At 33.7% G+C, this 21,531-nt stretch overlaps 1 pseudogene; it reads right to left on the bottom strand.

The window, feature by feature from the left end:
• Positions 1-19,085: 19,085 nt before the first annotated feature.
• On the bottom strand, positions 19,086-21,290 carry LOC145616516 (protein LYK2 pseudogene; annotated as a pseudogene).
• Between the last annotated feature and the right edge of the window lie 241 nt (positions 21,291-21,531).

Below are 21,531 nucleotides of genomic sequence, written 5' to 3'. Positions count from 1 at the left end.
TTTTAAAAAAAAAAAAAAAAAAAAAAAAAAAAAAAAAAAAACCACCCATCCCCTTCCTCTTCCCGACCCAGCCAACCACCATATCTCCCACCCTCGAGCCACCTCCTCTCCCCCTCCCCCACACGCAACGACGACCTCATCGGCGCCGGTACGGCGCCCAGCACCATCCTTTCCCAGACACACGAGCCTCATCGCGACGCGAACACCACACTGATGCAGGGGATTTTTTTCGATACAGGGGAAGTGGAGGGGGGCGGTTTTCGAGCAACGAAAGGGGAGGGAGGTGGTTATCGGGATCTGGGAAAGGGATCGAGTGATTTTTGTGGTGTTTCGGGGGGTTTTGTGGTGGCGGCTGCGTGGATTAGGGTGGTTTTTGTTGTGGTTGGGAAGGAAAGGGGGTTAAGGGGGAAGTGGTTTGCGTCGGGTGGTTTGGGGTTACGGGGGAAAGTCGGGGTTTAGGGGGAGGGGAGAGGAGGTGGCTGGGTGGTGGTGGTTGGGTGGTTTGGGGTTAAGGTGGAAATTCGGGGTTAAGGGGGAGGGGAGAGGAGGTGGTTGGGTGGTGGTGGTTAGGTGGTTTGGGTTTTTTTTTTTTTTTTAATTTCTTTAATAATAAAAATTATTTAATTTATTAATTGTATTGAAAAACCAATAAAACAATGACACGTGTCACGGTTACCTTCAAAAACAGGTCACCAACAGGTAATGTCTTGTTTAAAATTGACGCCCCCCAAAGGTTATATTATTAAGAATTAATCAAAAGGTTGTATTATTAAAAAAGAACGGACCAAAGGTTGTATTATTTTCCGCAATTTTTCCTAATGTAAAACATTTTTAATGAAAAATTAGTTTTTATGGAAAACATATTTTCAAAGAAAAACACAATTGCAGTTTGTAGATTAGTTTTCCTTTGTTTGGTTACATACAAGAAAAGTCCAAGAAAAATAAAAAAAAATAAGAGTGGAAATGTAAGGATGAATGTGAGGGAAGTAAAAAAGAGGAAATTCAAGTTTATCTCCTAGATAAACATGATAAGAATATCCCAAGGTACTTTCGTAAAAATGCAGTAAAACTGGGGTTATTTATGTAAATTTGACATTAACTGAAAATTCAACTTCGTCAAATGTTGTTTGTCACTTTGGTAAACAATTGTTTCAGAAAAAATCATCAAAATGTAATTTTCGTCAGCAAATTCTGCCAACAATCATCGGTGATGCACGGTGGTGATGGTAGAAATGGTGGTTATGGGGTTTGTTTTTATTCTCTCTCCTCATCTGCATTTTCTTATGTTTTCATGGCGGAATGGTTGCCTGATTTAGCCGCAAAGCGGCAGTTAGGTGATGGTTTCCCTAAAGGGTTTGTATGGCCCTACTTTACACACTTTGCTATTAGGGTTTCTATTTGTTCGGTCGGCCTCCGCAAAGTGGCGTCATGGAGTTAGTTTGTGGCGGAATTGTTGGAACACGAGGCTATTTGACGGTGATGGTTGTGATGGATTTTGGAGAGGAAAGGTGAAGGTCGGGGGGGATGGCGTCATCTTCTTCCTTTTCGAGCTCTTCCATGGCTTTACACTAATAACGGCATGCTTCAAAAAGTTCACACAGTTAAGTCAGTGGGTCTTTCATTTTTTTTAACTTTTTCCTTTTTATTTTCAGATTTAATATTATTTTATATAAATTACACAATTCCATATGCATTTATTTACCAATTTGCCATGGGATTTACCAATTTTGTTTATCTAGGAGATAAATGGAGGTCTCCTCGTAAAAAAAGGAGGTAAGGAGGAAAGAGGAAAATGTGGCTTCCCTTGTTTTGGAAAGGAAAATGTTTTCCATCATTAAGGATGGAATTTTCCACCCTTGGAAAAATTGTTTTCCACCCCTAAGGAAAATGGGAAAAAAATGGAATATTCATTTTCCATGAAAACCTTTTACATCAAACCAAACAGGACCTAAGAGGCTAATAAGAGTAATCTCATTTTGTCCATTAAAGTAACTTAATAACTTTAATTTATTATACAAGTAATATCAACTAATTTAGAAATAGGTAACCTTATTTGTTTATTCGAGTAACTCCTATTTTTTTGTTTCAAAAATTGAAAGAATGATTCCACTTATGAAAGAGATTACCCATTTTTTTTCATTTAAATAACTCATATATGTCAAGGTAACCCCATTTGCTCATCACTGTAACCCCCTATTAATTAATTAATTGTCTTATTGTGAAGTGGGCACACTATATGGCTAGCCACATATAAGAATTTGTGTATTAGGGGAGCCTAGGTTTCTCTCGGAGTAAAACTTGGATGTTTATCTCAAAATTGGCAATCTGGTAAATAATTTGATATCTCATATGTAGTATGAAATTACCCATTACCCTCTTTCTCTCTCCTCTAGCTACTCCACAGCTCTACCACCACTATGTAATTAACCACGTCACCCCTTCTCTCTCCTCTCCTCCTATGGCCACACTGAGTTGTCGATCAATCGCCTATATTGCTACAACCGCCTATATTGCTTCTTCGCGGTGGTTGACCGATTAGCCGGAAAAAAAAAACACCATAGTAGCGAAATATGTGAAGTGGACCCATATTAACCCTTTGGGGAAAAGTATTTGTTAATCACTGGGCATATTGCTTAAAAGCAGTGTTGGAGCGATGCAGGTTTGTGAAGTTGGAGCAACGGCACGGTGCTAGCTTAGTGCGTAGGTGATGGGGAGGAATTACCTCTATCTCTTTTGATAATATAAATTAACACTTATTAAGTGTCAAATTTGTTTAAACATGGTAACTTTATTTGTAAACTCTATATTAATAAAATATAATATGGAGTTGCTCACGAGTTTGTCGAGTTAGAGCTTGCTCAACTCGTGCTCGTTAACAGCTCGAGTCGAGTCAAATTTAATTCGAGTTTTGACCGAGTTGAGTTCGGGTTGCTCGCGCATGGAGAAATGGAGCAAGTATTTAAAAACGGAGGGAGTATGAATGATACTATGACTTGAAAATGTACACAATTATAACTTTTTTTTTAATTATATCCGTGCAACGAGCGACAGCTAATCTAGTTTTTAAATAAATATTTACCCAAAAACCCATCTTGAACACAATTAATCTAATGCATATGTAACTTTTTATAAGATGCCCCCCCTATAGAGCTTATTCATCGCAGGGTTTGCGTGGAAGATTGGCAATGGAGAGCGAGTGAAGTATGCCAATATGCGATGGGTAAATGGTAATGTTCCTCTTTTACATTCAGACCAACTCATAAGGGGGTGTTGGTCAAGGTCGTGTTAATGACTTGCTTCTTCCTGGTCCTCATCGACAATGGAATACAACGATTATTCGTGAGAGGTTTGATTGGGACTCTACGCAATGTATCGTAGCCATGGAGTTACCGTCAACAGAGGAAACTGACTTCAAAAATTGGTTTCATCATCAGTTTGGGTTATACAAGATCAAGACTGGATATGCTTATCTCTCCTCTTCTTAGGGAAGGGACGACTTATAGATTATTGAGAGGGATTTCTTTAGGCTGCTTTGGAATCTAAACATACCTCCAAAGTGAAGTCTTTTTCTTTGGAAGTTGGTTATGAATGGTTTGGCTATTAAGGCAAACCTGCACCATAGAGGAGTCCCAATTCAAGAGGATTGCGACTGCTGTGGGAAGGGGTAGAAAGTACACAACACTTGTTCCGACAATGCTCTCAAGTTCAGTATGCGCGGAAGAATTGTTCTTTGGGTATTAACCCGAAAATTGATGGATCTACTTTGTTGGGACCCTGGATCCAGAATTATATCCTGCTTTTTTATAACGAGGATGGCCTTCATGGTGAACGAATACACACTTTTGTCTGTGTCCTATGGGGTTTTTGGTTATCAAGAAACAGAAGGGTCTTTAGAGGCAAATCTGGTTGTCTAGCTACCCTCCATAGACATTTTGTGAATTTTATGAAAGAATTACAAACCTTCATCACCCCTGATATGGAGAGACTTGGTCCTAACCATGTGATGTTAGGGCTTCCACCTGGCTTTCTTAAAGTCAATATAGGGATAGAAGAATTTCGCAACAACATACCCCTAGGGAAGGGCCAAGAGATTATTATTTTGATAAATATATCATGGCAAAAACATTATGGGAATGCAGGGATGGCTTAGATTTCAACAACGAATGAGATTTCATTCAGAGAAGGCGGAGGGGACTTTTGCAGAGCAAGTTTGATGAACAAAGGAAGCGGGGTACCAGAGGATAACAGTTTACACGGATTAAACTATCATTATCCATCCCTTGTGGAATATGGAAAGTATTGATATTTTAACCTTCTGGCTAGTTAAGGAAATTAGAAGGATAGGGGCTCTTTTCCAAACCTGTGTTATTTGGAAAGTTGCACGGGAGCAGATGCTTGAAACTCGTAATCTAACTAATCATCAGTGCAGGGCTACCCTTACTAGTTTTTCAGTTACTTAGTCATCTTTTAGTTTCCTGTTGTCCAAAAAAAAAAAAAAAAAAAAAAAAAAAAAAAAAAAAAAAGCTTCTATCGTGCATTAGTGAATACCTAAATAATAGTAAAATAATTCTTGTCTAATGCCCAACTAATGTCCATATGGGTCCAAACTTGGAGGTTGCCATTTTGGGGTCATGGTCTAATCAAAATCATGATATGATTAGATGAGGCATAAAAAAAAAAAAAATCATTTTGTGCACAACTAGTTCGGGAATTGTTGGGAAGGTTCAGGAACATCTAGACAATTTTGTACATAATAGTGTCTAAGTGGTAGAATTGTATAGAATGCTCCGAAATATAGTATATAAGTGCCTTGTACTTGGAAAGGTGCAGAACCTTCTAGGCTTGTAGTGTGCAGAACTCTCACTATGAGGAGGTTAAGAATATTTTGGAGTAGGTTAAATTGTAAAAGAGAACTATAAATAAAAATCCTCCCCTCAAGTTTGTATCATCGAAACAATTGTAAATCTCTTTCTCGAGCAATAACAATAATAATCATTTAATACAATGTTGGGGCAAAATGCAACAAAGTTTTAATGGATAAAAAAATTTACTTGGTCTGGTTATTATTCAAGAAAGCTATTCACTACTACAAATTATAGCTAAGAAACCATCTTAAATTAAACTAAATATGTCAAATGTAAGGTATCTTAGTTTCGCAGGAGAGACCAAATTTAATTAGTGAATTATGGAGTACCACACATAAAATTTTGTAGTTAAACTGAGTGTGAACATATTCAGCAAACTAATCATAACAGAAACATAGTCACTCTTAAACTTGAGTAAATGAACCCATGTGTGTCTAGTGTAATCATCAAGGTTAAAAATTGAGTAAAACCATTATAAGTTTGATTTTTGTAAGAATCTCATACATCAACATGAATTAGCTCAAATGGCTTATAAGTTTGAATAGAACTAATAGAAAAAGATTTCTTAGTCTGCTTGGCAGCAGGACAAATCTTACACAGAACATTATGAGATGTCTATAACAATCGGAGTTGGAGGTGGATTTGGATTTGATATGTCCATAAGTGAACTGTCTTCCTGTTGTTGTTTTCCATTTTCTACTTGATTTCCCCTTGAAAAAGAAAAACTTTCGGACTAATGACCTGGTGGAGGATTATTCCCTACTGGATTGTTATAATAATAATCAGTGTATGGAAAGGTGCAAATGTTGACAATGTGTTTTTTCAACCCTGACAAAGGTAATTGGTTAAAAAAGCATAATCTAGGAACCATTGACCATAATAATCTTTGTATTTGTGCTAGTTTGGAATGTCTCCTGAAAGATAAAAGTCAGATAATCTTTCTTTGACAGCAAAATAAGGAGGTTCTTCTGGTAAACAATGAACAATCATTGCTGAAATGCGGTCAGTGGTGTCATAAACTCTGTCTCGTAAGACATTACTCATATAGGAACAAAAATATCGAATCCTTTCTACATAATCATAGGGGTGTTCATTATGTTTTCTTAACAAGTGTGCCCAACTGGGTGAATTTGCTAGGTAAGATTGGCATCCTGTAAAGGAAAAGACTTAGAAAAGAATTCCCTTCCCAAAAATAAGTAGATAAATAATACAGTTCTCGCATGAATTAGGTTCAATGTTCAATCAAACAATTTTAATCATTCCTAATCACATGCTCACAAGTAATCCATAAACATGATTAAACATCACAACCTAAATATTAATAGATACAAGAACATGATTATTTCTAACTTATATGCCCAATTTCTTTCCTACCCAATCTCACCAAGCTTTATAAAAGCTATTAACACATAATACTTACCTTAATCCTTGCTTTCATGCAAAATGAACAAATTTAAATAAAAATATTTTTGACTCCTTTTTAATTAAATTTTTCAAAATTAAATAAGAAATAAGGCAAAATTTTGGACCTCCCTAAAAAAAATTTTCGGACCTTCCCTCTTAAAAAAAATTTGGACCATTTAAATAAAATAAAATAAAAAAAATTCGGCCCTTTTTTTTTTAAAAAAAAATTCGAACAAAAAAAAATGGTTTTAAATTTAATCAATAAATATTTAATCTTCCCAAAATAAAATAATCATAATAAAATAAAATAAAATAAAAATTAACTCTCTAAAAGTTTTACCAATAAATAAGTACTTGGCCAAGTTTACAATTAAAACACGTTTTTAGCTTTAGTGGTAATAAAATCTCAACCAAAGCTCCCAGATACCACTTTGTAATACCCTAGAAATTCCTTTCTTTTAAAATACTTGTTTTGCCCTGTTTGAAACTTTTAAATGAAATATCAAAGACATTACCGCCACCGTGAAAATGATTAAGGCAACTATCAAAGACACACAGCGGAAGACTAATTTCAAAACAATTCAAACCAAGTCGACATTGAAAAGTCAATCAACGAAAGTAAAATCAAACCAAAGTCAAACGGAGTAAAATATAATCAACCTACAACTTGGAACCATTGTAGGCCTTTTAATAAAACAAACCAAACTCAAACCCTTTTCGTTAGTCACACATAATAATAAGGTCATAAATAAATAAAACAATAACATATTCATATACTTATAGAAACTAGCATGATTCGCTCTTCACTCATGCTCATTCATGAAAATGCTTCATCACCTGAAAAGCTTATCTCTACTTGTTTCCACTACTCTCCATTAAAAAATGGGTCATCATAGGGCCAAGATAAAGACAAGGCCAACAAACACACAAAACACACAATCAACAAAGTTGTATACATAAGCGTAATTAGCACACTTACATACGATTTCCTGTCAACACACAACTTACCTCGTTGCACCTGTTTTTCAAGCATACAACACTCAATAAAATTTCTCACTAGACACTACATAATTTATTTATTGCCGACTACGCATCGAATGGGTTTCCCGCTCAACCTCTCCCAAATAAAATTGAGGTTACTGACACGGGAGCTAACCGTGCCAGCATCAATAACCACTCGTAAGTGGCGGAATTCCTGCGCATAATAATAATAATAAAATGAATGTACAACGTCCTGTACTCCAGTAGAAGTTATGATCAAATATAAAGTCACATAACTCCCCCCATATGTTCATATTCAAGGTATATACGTTCCAAGAGTTTTGGTGCGTAATCTCTTTCACTTTACGTTATTTACAGATTATTAAACTTGGTGATGACTCTCAAACCATAATCATTCAATCAACAATAACTATTCAAACAAACAAATATACCAATTTAATTCTTGAATAATTAGTGACCACATAATATTTAATGTTGAATCCTTTTAAATTCTATCTCAGTGGCAATGACACCTTAAACGCATAAAACACCTCCAATCCTATCCCTCGGTGTTAAAAACACCTTAAGTGCACTAAGGCACCAACATACAATTTATTCCTCGTGTACATAGACACTTATATAGCTCTTTTATCATGCTTATAGCATCAATAAAAATTATATGAACCATAATAAAATTCCTTTTCAATATTCCAAACCAAATTAACATTTAGTTTAATTAATCATGCTCTCTAACATGCCATAAATAAATTTGTAGTTCATAAATAATATTCCAAACTATTAATTTCCATTCAATAATCCATCACAAATAAATCATGCTTCACAATCCAATCACTAATAACATCCAAATCATAATTTTCAATCCAAACCTAGCATAATACTAATTGTAATCAATCAAACACATTTAGCATGCTATTATATTAACATAATTATGCTAAGTACGTGAACGTAACTTGTATACGATCTTATAATCGCTACGATTAATAAAAATCACTCACTTCGAAGTCTCCTACAATTTAAAATTATAGAAGAGTATTAAAATCAACTTTACACAGATTTCCAGCAATACATACTATTATAAAACCCCTCATAATTTAATTAAAATAAGCTGATATTATATTTAAATTATCATATTTTGATCCCAATTAATGGGTAATTAAAATTCCTTATTAAAGAAACTTGATTTTAAATGCTCTACTAAAAATTCCAGCACTATAATTTAATTAAAACTTGCTATAATTAAGCCTTAAAACACTTTAATCAAAGGTATAAACCATTATACATCATAACCCTTCAATAATTTACAAATCAAGAACCTAGGGTTTCAAAAATTGGGGCTTTTTAATTAAAAACATAATCTGAAAATTAATTAACATAATACTTATAATCAAACATCAAAATCAAATCACATAACTCATAATTAACAATTAGATTTAAGCATAATTTAGTTTTTAACATTAAAGATTATATATATATACAAAAAGGAGAGGGAAGCGGCAGCCACCACGCCGGCTGCCAGCGCCGGTGGCTGCCTGCTGCCGGCGGCCACCTACTGTCGGTGATCAGTGGCGGTGGTGAAGGGGAGCCGAAAAAAAGAAGAAAAGGGGAAGGGGAAAAAGAGAAAGAAAATAAGGAGAGAGAAGTTTACCCTGGGTTTTCTCCACTCTGGGCAAAGTTGATTTGTCTCATATGTGGGATATTTATACTCCTTATCTACAAACCCTTTTTCCCTAACTTTCCTCTTTTAATTTTCCTAATCCCATCCCTAATAAAACTTTACTAAAATAAAACATTCCTTAAATTAAACCCCAACTTAATTAACTTAATTAATTAAATAAACTTTCCTTTTATAAATATTTCCAAACTTATTTAAAATAAATAATTAAAATACTTTAAATAAAACAATTCAATTTAATTAAATACTTCTCAAAATACTTATTTTAATTAAAATACGTATAAAAATACAAGGTATTACAATTACAAATACTAATATATACTTCACATTACCTATGATTAGATACGGAGATAAACTAGATTAAGATATTAGGAAGCGAGCTTAATCGAATAGAGATTTTAGTGCACTAGACTTGAGATAGGGTTAGAATCCAATTTATCTAATCAAATATAAGGAAGGATATAAAGATAAGTTTTTTTTTTTAAGGAAAGGTAAAAGGTTTTTGGAATTTTATTTTCGATACACTTAATAAATTTTAACTTTAAATAAAAAAAAAACTATTTTGTATTAATATTTTATTGATAAAATAATAATACTTACTTTAATCAAAATTTTTTTTAAAAATTCGTAAAAATTATCATTTAAAATATGAAATTTAATCATTTAAAAATAATTAATAGCCCTACAACTAGGTGTACCATGCACATGAACGTGAAAAGAACATTGAATATAAATTTAATGTACAATTGTAATTTTATTTAAGTTTTCTTTAAATAGCACAAAAAATGACATTGCATTCATATACAAAAAAATGGTGTAATTTAAGTTTCCCTCTGAAATAAATCTATGAATATATCTCCACTCACAACCTAATAATTTTCTTTTATTTTTCAAATGTAAAAAGTAAAATAGTAAAGTGGCACAAAAATTAATGCATAAAGTTGTGAGAGGAGATAAACTGGAATATCAATATCTGAAATTAACTTGGGCTCCCTTAAAAAAATGTTCTTATTTTTCAAAAGGTTTTGCATGCCCCCAGTTTACAATAATTTTATTATACATCAAACATTTTGCGAAAAGTGACCCTTTTTCTTTTACAAAAGTGACCCATATTTTCACAAAAGTGACCCCTTTTTTTTCACAAAAGTAACCCCTTTTTTTCACAAAAGTGGCCCTTATTTCACAAAAATGAACTTTTTTTTTTTCACAAAATTGACTTTTTTTTTTACAAAGGTAACCCTTTTTTTTTTTTTCAAAAAAGTGACCCTATTTTTTTCACAAAAGTCACCCCTTTTTTTCACAAAAATACTGTTTTTTTTTTTTCACAAAAGTAATTAAGTTACATATGCAAAAAGAGTATCAAAATCAACAAAAATAAACACAAATAACAATAGTCATGAAAAAACAGAACAATCACTCAAACAAGTCAAAAATCGCCGCCGGAACCACCACTAGCGCTGAAACCATCGCCGATTCCACCATTTCCGACCATCTCACTGAGCAAAGCGACGACGACGACGACTCTTTCTTCGAGTTAGAGTTCGCTTTACCTTCTTCCGACTTCAAATCTTCTCTTTACACTCATTGCTCAAAAATTCATTAGAAAACTTCTACAATTGTGTAGAAGAGAAGGAATCTGAGCCGAAAATTAAGTCGAACCTCAATCTCCGATTTCGATTCTTCGCTCAGCTTCTCCGAAGCTTCAAGTGTTTATGTTCGGAAAAATCAATAAATTAAGGAAAATGTACAATTAGTTTGATATCACAAACATATAATCCATTAATGAAGAATGTCTAGAAACCCTTAAATCAAAGGAGAAATGAGAGGAGGAGAAGACAGAGAAAATTTGAGTAGATGAGAAAGAAACAAATTAAATTGAAGAGGATAGTGAAAAATTTCTGAAAAAAAGGAAAATAAATGAGGAGAGAGAACTTTCTAAAGCAAATTATTACGGAATTGGTAGTACTTAGTAGAATGGCACGTGTGAGAACCATGCCACACAATAAGTTTAGTGTAAATCCGATTTAATTAAACATTTGTGCTTATTTTTTCACCAATTTTTTCTTTATATTTTGTTATAATGTCCCTTCAAATGATGGTCATTTGTATCACTTGTGATGTTCTTTATTTAAAATATATGATGTTCTTTATTTAAAATATTTGATGTTCTTTATATTTGTTTATAATGTATGCTTAATTATTTACAATATGACGCATCTATACATTTCCTTATTATATTAGATACTAGATGAATCTCATGAAATGTACAATTTGAATAAATAAAATTTTCTAATTTTTTTTTTTTTTTTGAAACAAAACTAAAAATAAAAAATTTCCATAATAAATAATACATCAAATATAAAAAAATAAAAATTAGAAGTCATTGAAAAATTGAATGATGAAAGCCTGAAAGGGGTATATATATAATATCACTATTCACTAATATATAAAGTCGGTCTCGCAGCCAGGCCACAAGACAGCGACACTTGACATTCCAATTTTGTGAAATGTCGCGCCACGTAAAAGATAAATAGGTATTATTGTGACACATATGATGATAAGTTAGCGGTTTTTGTAGATTTTTTAAGATAAAATTGTTTTATAGAGTTTTATTATTGATAAAATTCTTATATTTCATATATACAAAATTAATTATAGCTTTTAATAAATATCTTATAACTCAATAATTCTGTTTCCATCATCAAATTCATTGTAAAAAGTTCTTTAAATAAGATCCATTTATAATATATTTACTTACAAAATTTTATACGTAGCTGGCCAAGCCATGTTAGCAACTATTACCAGAGTTTTCAAGTCAATAATGACATATGTATCTATTTACAAACAAAACTACAAAAAGTTTACTATTATAAAATATAAGCCATATGATATCGTATGTGTAATATCTTATAGTATCAAAAGGGATTGTAGAACCATTTTTAACATTCAAGCAAAAAAGTTTATACTGAAATTTTATCAACAATCTAGGCATCGCCCGGATACAAAACTAGTGTGGCTGGTCGCACGGTGTAGCCAACCATTATAGGGGTGTTTTAGGGATTAATTGGTCAGTTTTACATACATGCATTACTTCATCATTGATATAAGGGTTATTACTTGATCAGTATTATAGGAGTTACTATTACTTGGTAATGTTATAACGCACACAAGACATGCTCAAAATAAAAATATTAAATTATATACTACGAACAACGAATAAAATAACAAATTTCATTACAATACAAAACAATATTTGTTTTTAAAACAACAACTTTTCAGTGTGGCTGGACACATCATGTAGCAGGGGTTATTTGTATGGGTTACTTATTTAGGGATTTCTCGTAGGGGTTACATATTCAGGTGTTATTTTTAGGGGTTATTTACTCAGTCCCTTATTAGTGTGATTTTCGTGTGACAGTAACCCCTGACAGACCGAGTAACCCTTGATTAAGTAAGCCCTATAATTTACCCTTGGCCAAACGAGTAACCCCTGACCAAAAAAGTTACCCCTGAATAATAATTAACCCATGACCAAACAAGTTACCTCTGAATAATTAATCCCTACAAGTAACCCTTGACCAAACGAATAATCCCCTACAAGTAACCCCTAACCAAACGAGTAATCTCCTATAAGTAACCTTTGACCAAACGAGTAACCCCCTACAAGTAATAACTCTAGTCACACGGTGTGACCAGTCACGTAAAAAAAATTATGTTTAAAAAAATACAAACAAATACATGCTTTATCTAGTTAGTATTATTAGAGAGAATAAACTATTTTTAAGAAAGTGATACTAATAATAATATAGTTGACTAAAATTTTAATAAAAAATGAAAAATTAAAAAAATACCACCATCTATTGTTTACATTTTGTAAAATACCAGCTCAAGTTGGTTTATATTTATTTATTTATTTATTGTATATTATCACCTAGTTTTCTCAAAATCCAAAAAAACTCCCATCGTTTTTGCCCATCTACCCTATATAACGTCACGCTAAGTCCCACTACCAATTGTACCTCCCTTTCCCCTTATTCTCACCTCTCTTCTTCATTCTTCTTCCTCTTTGGAATAAGAGATGAGGTTCAATTCAACTAAGTGATCGTTATATTGTCGATTACTTAGTAGATAAGCAAAGCTTGATTTTGTACCTCAACATTTGTCCCATCAATCCCACCAATCCTAAGTTTAATTTAGTCCAAATCCTATGATAATCTACTTAGATTTAAGAGTAATCATAATATAAGTTAAAAAAAATTGTACTAGCTAGATCAAAAAAATATGATGTAGAACAATTGAACAAATTTGCTATTTAATCGGATCCCATCAAAGTGCCCATTTTCTGATTTGACCCATGTGGAAATCCACTCCCCTATTATAAATCGTAGATCCATAGTAATTAATAATTATTTTTATGATTTTTCAACTTAATTAATTTAATAGATTCTTCAAAACAATCTTTTTTTTTTGACAAAACAATCTATTTTACATTTATCTACATAATAATTTTCCTTTTCATGGGCGGTTAAGTTAGTGGAATGCTTATGCCAACTTCTTTCTGTCTCTCTTTATTCCTTTCATTCATGAAAATTCTTCCTCTTTTTTCTATTCATAATTAGTTGATTATGGCCACTAGGATTGAAACAATATCTTTGTCCCTATTTTGTGTGTCATAACATGTTTTTTTAGGTGTGTCATTAAGAAGATGGATTCAATACCTTCATGAGTTAAAGTGGAATACATTCCTATTTATTTTGTCTGCAACACTTTTAATTATGTACTACTGGTATTTATATATTTTTACAATTAGGGCCTGTTCACATTTACTTAATTTCAGTTCAGCTCCAGGCCAATTAGTTCAGTTCAGTTCAGCTTCAATCAGTACAGTTCAACTCCCAATTTCCCTCTCTCATAAAATATTCGTTTCAGTTCAGCTCCAATCAATTCAATTCAGTTCAGTTCAGCTCCAATCAGTTCGGTTCAGCTCAGTTCAAAGAATGTGAACATGCCCTAAGACAAATGATTTCACAAATTTTAATACTTTGTATGTGGTTGACTATACGGTGTGGCCAACCATATATCATGAGGGTTATTTCATATTATTGTTATAGGAGTTACTCGGTGAGTGTTACATGGATTACTTCATTAATCAACTATAGGGATTACTCGGTTATTACTATAGGGATTATGACCACATGTGTGGTTAGCTGCTTACAAAACCTGCTGCTTCACCAAAACTATTTCAGAAAAAAGATATATAACCACAATCTCTAACATGCTAAATTAGTATACATGACAACATGCATGCAAGTAGTAATTTGGTAAAAGTTTGTGATTAAAGTGAATGAATTTGGACCCCAAAAATCAATTTCGAGATAGCATAAGATTAGTTGAAATGATGCAAATTCTTGGAAGAAAGAGAGAAGCGGTCAAATGCAATGGGCATTGGCTTGGGCAGTCGAGCTCAAGAATGTCGAGAATAAAAATGCATGTAATCAATAACAAAGTGTAAATCAGCAATGAAGATTGCGGAAGTCAAGGAGCTCCTCTTCCTATGCACCCAAAAGGGCTCCAAATGAATTGAAAAGAAAGCAAAAAGTATGAAGAGCTACAATACTACAAAGGACAATGCATGATTAATTGATTATATTCTTACTTAGGGCCTTCTGATTTACTGAAGTGAGCCGAGTTGAACTAAACTAAACTGAATAGAGCTGAAATGAATTGTTTATGAGAGAAAGAAATTAGGAACTGAACTCAACTGATTGGAGCTAAAATGAAATAAACTGGAATGAAATGAACTAATTGGAGCTGAACTGAACTGAAATTAAGTTGAAGAGAACAGACCCTTAATGAAGTTTTGGCATAGTAACAAAGATTGAGGGAGTATAGAGTTTAATAGATTGCCGGTTTAAATTTGGAGTTCTTACTTGTAACTTGTAAGTGTTGTTATAACCTTTAATTTGCATCTCATATGGATCACTAATAAATCCAATAAAAAAATTTCGATAATGAATTGTAAGCGATTTCATTTGCATAACAATCTAAAAAAATGTAGGTTTATATGTTAGTGATTATAATGTTTGTTTTTGAATCATTCTTGGCTTACTGTTGATTCTTTTTTTTTTCGGCTATTTCACCAAATGCCACTGAGTAATTTAAAAATTCACCAAATGACATCGGACTTTTCAGAATTCATCAAATGCCACCCAGTTTTTTAAAAATTCACCGAGTGCCATCAATGACCAACGACCGTTAACTCCGTTAGTCATTAGGGCTTAATCATGACACATGTCATGATATGATTGGTCTATTTATATTAATTCACAAAAATAAAATAAAAAAAAACCCCAAAAATTTTCCATCCAACTTCCCACCACCGCCAAACCCTAGCCCCTCCCCTTGTCTAGCCAGCAAACGGCCGGCCACCCCTTTAACCACCAAAAAATGGTCGGCCAACCCTTTAATACCCCACCTGACCCACCATCGACCCCCATAGCCACCCACACAACCTGCCCTGACCCCAAAAACCACCAACACGAGCGAGCTTTGATAAAAACACCTAGTGTTTTTCGACCATCGCGCAAAACCGTACCACTCCTATCCTCCACCCTTGAAACGGCGAAATCGGCCACAGATTTCGACCCAATCGGCCGTTTGAGGGTGAAAGGGTTTCTAGAATCCGGTTCTATTCTGGGTGTGTCGTGTTGCGTGCGTGAGGTGGTCGCGGGGGCTGGGGAGGGGATTAGGGCGGGGGTCGTCGGTAGGCACGATTTTATGGGTCATTGTCTGGGCGCTGGAGTCGGGCAGGCAGAAATCTGCGCATTGTGTGAGACGAATGCGGTGGCTGGGGAGGTGTTTTTGGGAGGAGGAAAGGGAGATTAAGTGGAGTCGGCGGTTTTTGAGGTGTCAAGGGGTTCCACGGTAGGTCTGGGGGTTCTGGCGGGTTCCGACGGGAGGTTTGGGGGTTCTGGCAGGAGGTCACCGAGTTCCGGCGGTTGGCTCCGGCTGTCGGTTTGCTTTGGCGGGTGGTTACAGTGGTGGGGCTGGGTTGGGTTAGGATTTAGAGTTTTTTTTTAATTTATATTTTTTAAACCAATAGCTGACTGACATGTGTCCACATGTGTCATTATTAAGCCCTAATGACTAACGGAATTAACGGCCGTTAGTCATTAATGGCACTCGGTGAATTTTTAAAAAACTGGGTGGCATTTGGTGAATTCTGAAAAGTCCGATGGCATTTGGTGAATTTTTAAAGTTCTCAGTGGCATTTGGTGAAATAGCCGTTTTTTCTTCCCAAGGTTTCATGGGTCATTTTATTTCACTTGAAATAAAGTTATAACTATATTATAAAGGGAATAAAGTTGGGACAAGGACAACATATATAAAATAAACTTGGGGGAAAAAAATGAGAGAGGGGAAACTAAGGCTTCTCTCACCTCACCTTATTTTTGCTGAACTGGAATTATTTTTACTGAACTAATTTTTTATTTTATTTATTTATTTATTTATTTATTATTATTATTATTATTATTATTATTATTATTATTATTATTATTATTATTATTATTATTATTATTATTATTATTATTATTATTATTATTATTATTATTATTATTTAACAGATTTTCAATTATATTTTTTCTTTAAAATAACTGAATTTTATTGAACTGGACTTATTTTTACCAAACAGAAATTATTTTTACTGAAATGAACTTCTTGTTACTAAATTGAAATTATTTTTATTAATTTTAGCTTTTTTAAGATGAAGTGAACAGGTCATAACAAAGAGAGAGCCAAGAAGAAAAAAAAAGTAGAAGAATAAAACAAAGCAGAAAAAATAGTGTTATTACTTTGTAGATTATACGACGTGAGTTGGAAAATTCATAATAAAAATCCTGCTGACTTATTCCCTAAAATAAATAAATAAATAAATAAAACTTCGTAAGGCTTAACTTAGTAATGTGAAAATAGCATAGTAGTATGTTTCATTCATAATTAGCATTTAGCAAACAATAAGAATTTTGCAATATGGACATGGACAACATTCTTGTAAGGTTAAAGCAATAAAGATATGCATATGTTCAATGTCCCCAAAAAGAAAAAAAAAAGATTTTTTATTTCAATTTATTTTTATGCGTTTATAAATTAGATTTAGGGCCTATTTTGATTTACTGAACTGAACTGAACTGATTGGAGCTGAATTGAACTGAACTGAATATTTTATGAGAGAATAAAATTAGAAACTAAACTGAACTGATTGGAGCTGAACTCCATTGAGTTGAAATTAAGCTGAAGAGAACAGACTCTTAGTATCTCCTACAAAAAGTATAAGCAGTAATTGTCACACAAAGTGAAAATTATGTTGTTGACTATAATACTCAAGGTGTACAATTCATTTCATTGTATATTTTCAAATCCCTTTGTTTATTTTCTTTCTTTTAATCCATGAGAAGGTATTAAGAGTAATAGACTAATAGTTTTTCACAAGTCACTTTACACATAGTATATCCTTAATAATTTTAGTGTTGAAAAGGAACTAAAATGGGACTTATCCTCCCTTCCACCCCCGGGATTCTTACAAGTCTCTCTAGGAGTTGTACATCATGTCCTTTCTTTCAATGACTTTTCAGCTCTAACTACTATCAGAGTTGATGGATCTTGGCACAAACGAAGTAAACACTATGGGGTAGGCTGGTCTATAGACCTTCGAAGTCTGGGTGAGAAGGAGGCTGGTGGTGCCTCAGGGGTTGCTTCTTCAGCTTTACAAACTGAGTTTTTGGCTTGCCTTTATGCTTTAAAATGGGCCAGTGAGAATGGTTATCGATCTATTAAAATTTTAACTGACTCTGCCGTCCTCGTCACAACTTTAAGGAACAATAAACCCTCGGAGATTCACCACCTGTGGACTATGAAGGAGATCATCAAAATTGGTAGCACTTTTCAACATTGCATTGTCCTAAAAGTAGACAGAACAGAGGTTAATCTTCCCCACCAAATAGCTAACCAATGTCGAGCCACTGCTAGCAGCTTTTCAACCTCGGCAATTTTTGATGTTTTTTAGTTTTTTCTATTGTTTTGTTTTCCTTTTCTTCTGCTGTTGTCAAAAAAAAAAAAAAAAAATGGAACTAAAATAACATGACTAAAACTACTCCTAATTTGGTGAAGTTATGTGCTCGAAATTTCCTTAACCTACTAAAGATTAGGACAATGTGACAATTAATTTCGAACAAAGAGAGTTCAATTAGAAGTTATGTGCTTGAAATTTCCTTAACCTACTAAAGATTAGGACAATGTGACAATTAATTTCAGACAAAGAGAGTACAATTAGGTGATTTGTTATTAAATACATCATCATATTGTATCAAACTATCAATTACTAAACCTCCCATCATGTTTTAAGTCATAACAATTCAATCATACCCATGTAATTTAATTCATTTATATGAATACCTTTTTGGTTTTCCTCAAAATAGAATAAAATAAAATAAATAAAAAAAAAAACCTTTTTGGTGGATTAAGATAAAGCTTATCAATTATTACATAAACAAACCTTTTTTATTTGCTTTATTTTTGCTGGAGTAGAATCTAACTAACTATAAGCTATGATTAATATATTGCCTAGTTTGAATTAGTAGCATTTATGTAGACATAAGACCACATAACATACAAAAATTATTAAATTTACTTCTGTTGTGTCTATAAAATCTGCATCAAATTATTTTTACTGAGGGGTAAAAATTACAGTTTTCAAGTGATGTTGACTAAGTAGTCAAAATGCACAAATTTCTAGGAAGACTAATTTACCTTAACTTTTGTTAATCAGAATTCCTCAATGAGTAGAAATCCAGACTTTTTAGAGAGCACACAGCTTTATTTTATCACACTATTATTATAACCATTTCAAGGGAACAAAAACTACAGTAACAACAACTGATATAACAGACTAACAGAGTGTTTATTTATTTTATTTAATAACCCTTTCCCCCAAGATTAAAGTTACTTTGTACATAAAAAAAAAAAAAAAAAAAAACTTTATATTATAAATTTATGCAGCTACAATTATATGCCAAAACTTAGTAATATATGAATATATGATACATAGTAACATAAGTTTTATCTAATATGATATGTGTACCATATTAGATGTCACTATTACTACTATTGGTTGCAGCTGATTGAACCAAAGGCTTTGAGGAGCTTTCATTGACTAAACATGTTTGTTCTCCTTCAGGGGATTCTTCAATTAGTCTTGACAATTTCTCTACTAGTTCCCCAGCACTCGGCCTCATCGTAGGGTCTTCATCGATGCATGCCCTTGCTAGGGTTGCCATCGCAATTGCACCATCAAACGAGTAGTTCTCTCCTAAGTCCGCGTCTATCCAACCCCTTAATTGATCCACATTCTCGGATTGGAGTATGGACTTAATTTTTTCGGATAGCATAACAATTTCTCCTTCTTGAGGACTCATTACCGGGGTTTCCCCTGATAACATTTCTAACAAAACCACGCCATAAGCATAGACATCAATGCTCGGAGAAATAATACCTTGCTTAATGTACTCTGGAGCTAAGTACCCTTTGTCCCACGACGAAGGGTTTCTAGAGGAAAACTCTACGTCTTCTGTATCATTCTCAACACATTTTGCCATCCCGAAATTCCCTAGTTTTGTGTTGAATTCTTCGTCTAGGAAAATATTTTTGCTCTTTATGTTTCGATGGACATAAGTCGGGTGCATTATATGGTGCATATATTGCAATGCCAAGGCAACATCTAAGCAAATCCTAAGCCTCTGCTTCCAAGTTAGAAAGCAAGAACAAGAGGCTATAAATTGGCTTTTCATGGCTAATCCACTATGAATCCAATCCTTTAACGACCCGTTTTTGGCATACTCGAATACCAAATATGAATCATCTTCATCCATTATACAAGTCCCTAACACCCTCATTATGTTAGGATGATTATGAATTGCATCTTGAAAAAGGCTTAAATCTACTTTGGAAATGTATTCCAATGTGGTGTACTTTATTGCCAAATCCTTACCTTTGATTCGCCCATGATATACCTTTCCTTCAACGATGTTATGGCTGTCAAAATCCTCAGTTGCCTTTCGTAGCTCCTCGACTGTATAACTCTCCAACATCATCTTGCTATTGCTTCGCGGGGTTGCTTCACCTTGACCATCCAGAGTACTCTGAGACCCCTCGAAAGAAATCTTCTTTTCACTTGTTGTTCGTATGCTTAAACTCAGCTGCTGCAGTTCAGTATCTACAATTTTTGCCGACAGACAGTTTTGCTGCTCTTTTTTCTTCCTCTGCAGTAAGAAGAATACTGCAAAACCCGCAATGCTAGCAACTACAACAAAGCAAACTACACCAACAGAAACTCCTAACTTCATCATTCTCTTTTTCTTCTTTCGAGCAATGGCGGCCTTGCCACTCATCTTTGATGGCAATCCCAAACTCGGCTCTTTTGGTTTCGCAAGAGATCCTAGAGTAGGTTTCTGATTCAGTGGAATCAGAACTGACAGTGAATGATCTTTGAGAACTAAATCACCTTTACCTCCTTTCAGTCTCTTATTCGCGCTGATTATTGCTTTAGCAGTGGTATTGAACTGTAAGGCCAAGGAAGACAAAGTATCTCCTGCACTAACAGAATACGAAACCAACAGTCTGATACCTGAACTGATCTCAGAACTCGTAGGACAGGCACATCGTACAGGCACCGATATTTTGATCTTCTCCAACAGATTCCATGGCGCGACACCTGCATTCTTCTCTCGAATAGCTTTACAAGTAGTTAGCCCTTCCAAAGAATCAGCAATCCCTTCAAAACTCTCACCAACAGCAGTTGTTTTTATCAGTTCTGCTTGAAAAACCCTGCTTTTTTCGACACACTTGCAGCTGACAGGAATCAGCAGAGGCTGATTTTTCGAAAGATACTCAGTATTAGGAGAAAAGCCATTCACTTCTGCAACTGTGAATCTGTTCAATCCCAAGTAGTATGTAAGATTATACAAAGAAGAATAGTAAAGATTTGTATGAAGAACAGCATAAGTACTGCACTGATTTTCGGCCGCATTGTGATTACATTCATAGTTTACTGATTCAACAGAGTTGCTTTCACAGCTAATCAGTTTATTATTATGAGCAAAAATAGGGACAAACACTAGAAAAAAGAAGAAAATGAAGAATAACTTAGTGATTAGAGCAGCCATATGCTATTAATTCAGTACTAATAACTGATAAAACATATTACAGGACTAATTAACTTAAAAAATGAGATGATTTTTAAAGTATAGTGGGAGTAAAAATGTATATATATTTGTAGCATAGTAAGGTGAATATTTTGGATCTATACAACATAAAAAATTATGTGCTTAAAAAGGAGGAAATATTTATAATATATAGTGTAGATTATAGACAAGAGTATTGGAGTGCTAAAGTTGTACTAATATAGTTATTCAAATAGTTCCAGCTGTCTGTCTGGGTTCACTGCCCACATTTCACAGTTTATGGTTTTTGGGTTGGCTAACTTTCTCAAGAACATAAAATTGTAATCTTTTTGGAAACTTTAACATGCATCCG

The sequence above is a fragment of the Chenopodium album genome, chromosome 3 (genome assembly GCF_948465745.1).
Source record: "Chenopodium album chromosome 3, dcCheAlbu1.1, whole genome shotgun sequence".
Lineage (NCBI taxonomy): Eukaryota > Viridiplantae > Streptophyta > Magnoliopsida > Caryophyllales > Amaranthaceae > Chenopodium > Chenopodium album.
Note: the sequence above shows the minus strand (reverse complement) of the source record. Positions and strands in the feature narration are given on the sequence as shown.